At 39.4% G+C, this 8,704-nt stretch overlaps 1 long non-coding RNA gene across 1 annotated transcript; it reads left to right on the top strand.

The window, feature by feature from the left end:
- Window positions 1-1,350: 1,350 nt before the first annotated feature.
- LOC150019092 (uncharacterized) lies at window positions 1,351-7,655 on the top strand. The gene is made up of 2 exons (XR_016509238.1): window positions 1,351-1,436; window positions 6,459-7,655. It is a non-coding gene; the product is annotated as an uncharacterized LOC150019092 (long non-coding RNA).
- The last annotated feature ends 1,049 nt before the right edge of the window (window positions 7,656-8,704 follow it).

Here is an 8,704-nt window from a genome sequence, read left to right on the forward strand (position 1 = left end):
GTACTCTTTTACAAAAATTACTTTTTAAAAAATCTGGAACTATCTTCAAAAAAAACCTTATTAATATTCATGTATTTTTACTGACACATTTTGAAATACCTAAAACTGTTGTTCCTATTATCCAATACATCTTTGTAAAATAGCTCTTTTATGAATTAGCTGATAAAGCTGTATGTTTCTGCAACAAAATATTGGTCATCTAAAAACTTGTTCTTTTCTGAGGTCTGGGAAAATAGAAAATGAGAGTTCAAATATTAAATATACTTAAAGGAACCAAGTATGTGACTTTTTATTTGTATTCTTGATTTGTCTTATACAGGCTATATTAGAAAAGTTCAGGTGCCAGAAAGGCCTTAATTAATCTTACTGGCAGTGACTCTTAAACATCTTGCTAGTGAGCATCTTCACTAGTGAGACTAACCGGTTGATCTCCATAGTGTATTAAGTTTTCATGAGGGCACTAGCAGCTGGGATTGCCTCACCATCTGGAACAGCTTTGTTGTTTTCTTAAATAGCTTTATTGAGATATACTTCACCTATCACACAATTAACTCATTTAAGATGTATTATTTAATAACTTTTGGTATGCTACTTTATTTTTTTAATTGTAAAATATATATGTAACATAAAATTTGTCCTTTTAATTGTTTTTAATTGTACAGTTCAATGGGATTAATAGGGCAGTTTTTATGGCTCTCTTGAAGATAATTTTTGTTAAATGCTACCCTAAATGAAAATATGATGTATATTTCTGTGCTGTTATGCATTTTATTTCAACTCAGATGACTCACTCAATTTGGGGGTTGTGTATGTTGGTTTTGACATAGAGGTATAATTTGACTTATTCTGGGGGTGATATTTTAGTTTTCAGTCATTCAGGAGCACATTTGGCTGATAAATCTAATAATCATAACAAAAAATGCTTAGTATTTTGTGTCATCTTTTAGTTTAACTTTTAAAAAATTAAGTATTAGTCAGATGTACTTTGCAGACTTAACATGCTTATACTCTTACCTCTCTCTGTTTAGAAACATAACTGATAGAATAAATAAATGCCCATATCATTTCTACTTGTTTCTAGATGGCCATGTCCTTTGTATGTGAGCAGTTATTTTAACATTTTGCTCTCCTCTTTCAAGCGAAATGGCTGGTTCACCAAAGGTTAATAACTACCTGAAAAATAAGATCTATCCTGATGAAGTTGCTTTTCAGTTTGATATCTCCGTACTATGATGAATGTCATAAAACCTTACAGATAAATAGCTAACTATAGGTGTTTCCAATTTTTTATGTCGTATCAAGTATAATTCTTGTTACTAATTGAAAACACTTCCTTTATTTTAGCTGGCAGGAAATGTTTGTTTTGCCACTTGTTTTTACTAGTGAGAAATAATTCCCTGAATATCAGCTGAGACCTTGGTTTGAAATCATTTACGGTAGTTAGAGCTCTCTATTATCGTCTTTTCTCCTGCTTTAATTAGGGTGTTTTGAGACCTACCTATAATTTAAGGCTTCTTTGATAGCATTTTATTTCAGAGTATTCCTTTCTTTATACATGGGACCACAGTTGTTGGCCTGCCTGAACACATTTTAATCAATAACAATAATTAGGTTACATCTTAGTAATCCTATCTTTATGTGGATTATACCTACATATTTATTAGAAATTAAAATGAGGAAATTTATATAAACATTAATTCATTTCAAAATAATGGTAAACTCATTACATGTTTTATGAAAAATTACTATTTTCCATAGTCAAAATATTTATTGAGAAGAGTGTTTTATAGTTTTTCATATCTTTTTAATGTCTGATGTAATAAAAGACAACTGGGTTTTCATATGTACCTCTGCATGCAATCTGGTGTGAAAATGTTATGTTGGTTGAATTATATGAAGATAATCCAACCTCACACAGGCACATATTTTAGAAAGGGAAAAGTGTTTTAATAGCCTTTTCAGATCATTGTGGATCCTCTCCTTTGACACTACATTGAAACTTGAGAAGTAGTAGGTTCTTAAAAGATTGCAGCAATGTGGAATCTGAAGGCATATCAATGAAATTTTTCCACTACGTTAACTAAAATCCATTAGTCCATTTCATATTTAAATATATGAAGAATGGACTTCTTTACCCATGCATGATTTCATAATATCTATATTGCCATTTGGAAGTTGTTGGTTTACTGAATCATGCAGATCTTCCAAGTGTTGACACATTTTATAATATCAAAAAATCACATTTTTTAATACCAACAGCCTGTCTCATCAGAAAAGCTTTGTGGTAGCGGAAATAAACTTCTAAAACTTCTAAGTTTTGCTTGAAAGCTCAGTTTTTATCATTGGCAACAAAAGTTGACTGTTTTCTTCCTTCAAATGACAGGCTCGCTTTTTTCATTTTTGAGAGAACATCTGCCAAATACTCAAGTCTGAATAGCCATTGTTTACCAGTCGTTCTTTATTTTTTTATTTATTTTTTAATTTTATTTTTTGGTTATTCAATTACAGTTGTCCCATTTTTCCCCCATTGACCAGTCGTTCTTTAAAGTTTCACTGCGGGGGGCGGTGGGGGTGTGTGGGAAGCTAGTTTAGCTCTCAACCCAAACCATTGCACAATTACTTTTCCTTTAGACATCTTTGGTATGTGGCAGAGGTATTTTATGCGTACTTCTCAGTTGCAAAATATTAAGATGTAATCAAGGATTGAAATTTAGTAAAATCGCTATTACTTTTTACTGCTTTATTAAGGGCATTCCTAAGTGAAACTGGTAGTGTTTATGTTGCAGGTGAACAGCAGTGAAGACTGTTAGTGAAATTTGGTTGCTACTACCTTGATTCAGGCTGAGCTCCCAAGAGCTTTCCCTCCATTGCTTTTGCACCATCAATGCGAATGTTAACATAGTGAAAGGCAAATGGTGTCTTAGTAGTTTTATGAAAATATTTTTGACTCCTGCGTCCCCCTCAAGAGTCTTGGAGATTTGCAGAGCACACTTTATTTTTTTTTTTTTTTAAATATATTTTATTGATTATATTGTTACAATAGTTCCAATTTTTTTTCCCCTTTGCTCCCCTCCGCCCAGCACCCCCCTTCCCCAACAATCCCCTCTCCAAGTCCATGCCCATGGGTCGTACATACAAGCTCTCCCGCCTCACCCTTTCATATATTCTTCTTCTTCTTTTTTTAAAATTAATTAATTAATTAGTTAAATATTTTAACAATAAAAAATAACAATTCCTCCCTCTCAGACTTAAGACCCTTTACAATCTTATAAAGGACAATGGATGAAGGTCTCGGGCTCCTCTAGCTGCTTCAAGCTGGACATGGTCGTCGTCCTACCTACCCGTGGGTCAAGAAATCCCTAATAAGAGTGGGGATGTGGAGGGGAGGGTGGCCTTCCCACAAGGGGAAGGATCGTGCAGACTCCAGGTTGGTTGGCTGTCTCTGGACAACGGCATGCTTGGTTTGACAGGCTGGCATCCTTGTTGTATTCTGGGGGCAACAGGGTTAAAGGACATCATTTAATCCGTAACCACTAGATGACAAAAGACAGGTATTAATTTTTCAATGTCCCACATTAGGGAAAAGAAGGGCTTCTTTGGAGGAAGGTGTGCCAGGTACATCTCACCTGTCCAAAACCCTTTTGCCCATTATACTTATTTTGGACTGAGGGAAATATTTTAGGTTTCCCCCATCTCAGGCCTCTGGGCTTTTTCTGTCCAAGCCATTAGGATAGAAAAGAGAAACCAGTTTTAAAGTGAAGCCCACAGACCACCCCGTTCTTCACCAACCCAGCCACTTAGTTCAGCCAAACCATTGAGTCTCAGGAGGCAGCAATGCAGACAGGATTAAGTGAGGCCTATGCATACAGATAATCACTCAGGTAATGAGATTGTAGGCTTATGCCCTTTGAAAACAGAAAACACATGTTAATTTATGTAACATAACCCACATACAAGTCTCTAAATCTGTAGGACTGTCTTATCGGAAGGAAAATCCTTGTCCTTCTAATATTCACTGAACTTGCATTTCTATTCTTTATATTTTTATTCCCCCCCCACTAAAAAATTTTCTGTTTGTTTGTTTTTCCACTACAGTTGTCTCACTTTTTTTTCCCCCTCTTGCTTCCCTGCACCCTGCCCCCCCCCACAGTCAGTCCCCACCCAGTTGTCCATGTCCATGGGTCATTCATACATGTTCTTTGACTAGACCCTTCCCCTTCTTACCCCTTCTCTCCCTCCCATCTCCCCCTTTGTTACTGTTAGTTTATTCCTTGTTTACATACCTCTGGTTCAATTTTGCTCATTTGTTTGTGTTGTTCATTAGTTTCCTGTAACAGGTGACAGCATAAGGTAATTTTCTTTTGTTGCCTGGCTTATTTCGCTAAGCATAATTCTCTCTAGTTCCAATCATGTTGTTGCAAATGGTAGAAGTTCCTTCTTTCTTTCAGTACTTATTCATTGTCATTTTCCCCCTTTGTACTCGTGTTCCTCTCTGTCTCTCTGTTTCTTCATCTTCTTAAAGCAGACCCTTTAGCATCTCTTGCAATGCTGGTTTGGTGGAGATGTATTCTTTTAGCCTTCTTTTGTCTTGGAAACTCCTTATTTCACCTTCCATTTTGAATGAAAGCCTTGCTGGGTAGAGTATTCTTGGTTGTAGGCCTTTGTTTTTCATTGCTTGGAATATTTTTTGCCATTCCCTTCTGGCTTGTAGTGTTTCTGCTGAGAAATCTGATGATAGCCTTATTGGAGCTCCCTTGTATGTTATTAGTTGTTTCTCTCTTGCTGCTTTTAGGATTCTCTCTTTGTCTTTGAATGTTGGCATTTTAATTATGATGTGTCTTGAAGTGGGCCTGTTGGGGTTCATCTTCATTGGGACCCTCTGTGCTTCCTGGACTTGCGTGACTCTTTCTCTCGTCATGTTAGGAAAGTTTTCTGTCATTAGTTTTTCAAAGAGGTTTTCTATCCCTTGCTCTTCTTCTTCTCCTTCTGGAATTCCTATGATACGGATATTATTACGTTTCATGTTGTCCTGCAGCTGTCTTAGAACCTCTTCAGTCTTGTTCAGTCTTTTTTCATTTTGTTGCATTGTCTGGGATTTTTGTGTAGGTTGTCCTCCAGCTCGCTGATCCGATCTTCTGCTTCCTCTAGCCTGCTTTTAATTCCTTCTACTGTGTTCTTCAATTCAGAGATCGTATTTTTCATTTCCTCCTGGCTCTTATTGATAGCTTCTATGTCCTTTTTCATGCTCACGTAATTTTCTGTGAGTTCCTTGTAGTTTTTCTGGAGTTCTTTGAAGTTTCCGCTGAGCTCATTCAGCTTCTCCATAATCCATGTTTTGAATTCCATATCTGATAGTTCGCTCCCCTCTATTTCATTTAGCACTCTTTCTGGGGATTCTACCTTTCCTTTTGATGGGAGGTTGTTTCTCTGTCTCCCCATTTTTTTGACTCCTATTGTTTGTTGGTGCTTCTTGGAATGATCTGCACTTCCTGGATCTGCCTCTGGTGGCGTCAGATCATGTACCAGTCTGGCCCTAGGCAGCCTGTTGGAGACTTCCAGGGATCTACTGCTGTTGTCTGTCTTCTTTGATTGTTAATCTATTCAATCTGTGATTAGCTGTCAGGCTTAAGGACTGTGGGTGTGGCAGCTTAATTCCTGTAGGCAGGGCTTTTGCTTCCCCTCAGGCTGCCGCCACTTGGAGGGGAATGGTCTACCCGCAGTACTGGGGATGAGTCAGCACTGGGACCCAGTCAGCTGCTCCTCCAGTTCTCCCCTCAAAGCCACCGTGCCAAATTCTCCCCAAGTGTCTCCAGTCCTCTCTGCCTTCCCTCTGCTTGAGCCCAGGGTAAGTGGTGGCCAAAATATTTTCGTATGTGATCCACTTAAGAGCTCTTTTTCTCCTGCTGTTTCTCTCCGGCTAGCAAGAAAGCCTGTGGCTTTTCGCTTTTCACAGCTGATACTATTTTACTTTCCACTCTGTCGCTGTAGGCTGGGAAGCCCAGCTGGGGGTTTAGACCCTGCCCTTCTCAGGGGGAATCCCCGGCTGCTGAGCTGTTTCTCAGCCCCTTCAGCTGCCACCCGTGGGAGCCCAGCCAGCCCTTCCACGTCTCCGCACTCCCTACCGGTCACGTTGTGATGTAGCGGCCTTTTCTGTCTCTCCGTGGTTATAAGACTTCTCTCCAGCTGGTGTTCGGTTCGTTATTCCAGATAATTTCTCCAAAATTACATTGTAAATCCAGACTAGTTCTAGGAGGAAGTTAGTGTAGCTTCCACTTACTCCTCCGCCATCTTGTTTCAGAGCACACTTTAAATAAACTGCTGATGTAGTGAAAAGAGCCTGAACTTACTAATTAAGTTCCAGTTCTCCCACTTACTTGCTGTGTGACCTTGAGAAGGTTACCCTCTCGGTTTTCATTTTCTCATCTATAAATTGAGGCAAATAATACTTTATCCATCAGAGCTGGCTGCCTGCCTCCTGCACTGTGCTTCTGCCATCTGTCAGCCTTTTCAGGAACACTCCTCGGATGAAAATTCCACCAGTGTGAGGACTTCTCTCTATACGTCAGCCTCCCCTCTATCTCAGGAGCACAGTTTTGGTTTCCACGGAAGACTGCATTGCCCTGGCTTGGAGCTGTAACCCTGAAGCTGTCTTGCTGGAGAGGAGCAGAAGGCAGCTCCCTCACCAGAAAAAGGGTTGAGCAGCACTAAGCTGCAGGACCAGTACTGCTTTGCTCAAGGGCCGCCTTACCCCACGAACTGCCTATTGCCCAGGACTGTCTCATGCCCAGGCTGCCTCAACAGTCACAACTGAGCTGCATTACAGTTGAGTTGTTTGCACTGAATAAATCTCCCCCTTCACCACATTCCAAAATGAGTATTCCTGTAGGTATTTAATTGACGCCGATGACCATCAGGTGACATTACAAGATAGTAGTGGTGGGATCTGAAATGACAGACTTTCCTCCCAGTGTCATCTTAAACCAATGCTTTGGACTCTGCAGGAGCCTCTTGAGCTCAGTTATCTTCCTAGTGACACCGGGAGAGTTTTGGATAAGTCCTCTCAGATCAAGGATCTCCTGTGTTTTTGGTTGAAGTCTTAGAAACATAGTTCAGTTTAGGTAGGGGACACTTATTTGTGACTTTGGTTCATATGTTCGGACAAAGAAGTCCCCTCCATATAATTTGAGTTTGGCTTCACTTCGTTCACTTGGTACCTAGAGAGGGTATTCTTCAGTTACATTTGGTACCTTGGAGGGTTTCCAAAGGTTGGGATTCAGCCTTGTCCGTAAGGTCTGTGGGGACTCATGCAAAGGGCATCAAGGGGTGGGGATGCCACTCATAAGGAGAACTGCAAAATGGGTAACCCACAATCTAAAATTCTTGTGTTAATCATCCCCATCCTGGGCAGCAGTGAAGATTTTGGCTGATTACATGTACAACAAAAATAGAGAATTGTAACTGGCTGGACCTCTGGACAAAAAAACATGGGACAGTCTTATCCTTTGTTGGTCAAGATAGGGCTCCTTTGGAACCTCAGAGCTTGTCTGTTCTCATGCTCAGTTAGAACAAAGGAAATGCCATGCCTCCCAGAAACAATGAGAAGCTTAAGTGGTACTTTGACAGCACTAAAATAAAAGTGTTATGCATATTTTAAATGGCTTCTGAGGCTTCTTTTTTCACCCCATCTTCTTTGCTTCTGAGAGGCTGACGGGGATGGGTAAGCAGCAGCTATTTGTGCACAGGTTTGCCTCCAGTGCCACCTTCCTTTCTCCAGGGACATCTTCCCCCTTTTAAATTCAAGCCTTCTGAGGCTGCTCTCTTTCTGAGCTTTCCAACTTTATTGTGCACACTTGCTTTTTATGTTCTTTTGTATTTGTCAAGTCCACCTTAAGGGTCACTTTTAAAAGAGAATCTCGGACCTCTCTGAGACAGTAGAATGCATTCATTGATTTTAAAACAGCTTTAAATAAATTCTCACAGCATGCAAAAACTTTGGCTCTGAGCAAAACCTTAACTTAATCCATCTACCAGAAAACATAATTTAGATCCAGTTTTCTTTCTTTTTTAAATAATTTATTTGTTTGTTTATTTTATTTTTAGAGAGAGGGGAAAGGAGAAAAGGAGAGAAACATCACTGTGTGGTTGCCTCTCACTCGTGCCCCCAACTGGGGACCTGACATGCAACCTAGTCATGTGCCCTGACTGGGAATCGAACCAGCGACACTTGGCTCACAGACAGACACTAGATCCAGTTTTCTTTTGAGTTTTGTTTTATTTGTCTCTCTGTGTTTATGTATGTAATAGGTATAGTGTGATGCTGAATGGTATTGCCAAAATTATAGTTTCAAAATGAGATTATAAAGGAGCCCTATTTAATTGGCTTGAAACAAATGAGTACTCATACAAATTGGAGAGATGGTAGAAACTATCTCAATTGCTTTTTAAGTGTATGAAATCTAGGAAGAATCTTTCGTAAATAAAAACAAGCCTAAGGATATCAGTTGCCTATTGCTCTGCTATCTTTAGGACTGCAGACAAAATGAGAAACAGGTTAATAAGTTTGGAGAGCTTAGTGTGTCATTTTGCAAGGCTAGAAGGGCACAAAATGCCTCATTAAGATTCAGACACTAGTGATGAAACCTGATTGGGATGCTATGGAGAACAAGATATGTGTTCTTGGTAAAAGAAGGTATAAGGAATGAAA

The sequence above is a fragment of the Furipterus horrens genome, unplaced genomic scaffold (assembly GCF_987537825.1).
Source record: "Furipterus horrens unplaced genomic scaffold, mFurHor1.1.pri manual_scaffold_2, whole genome shotgun sequence".
Classification (NCBI taxonomy): Eukaryota; Metazoa; Chordata; class Mammalia; order Chiroptera; family Furipteridae; genus Furipterus; species Furipterus horrens.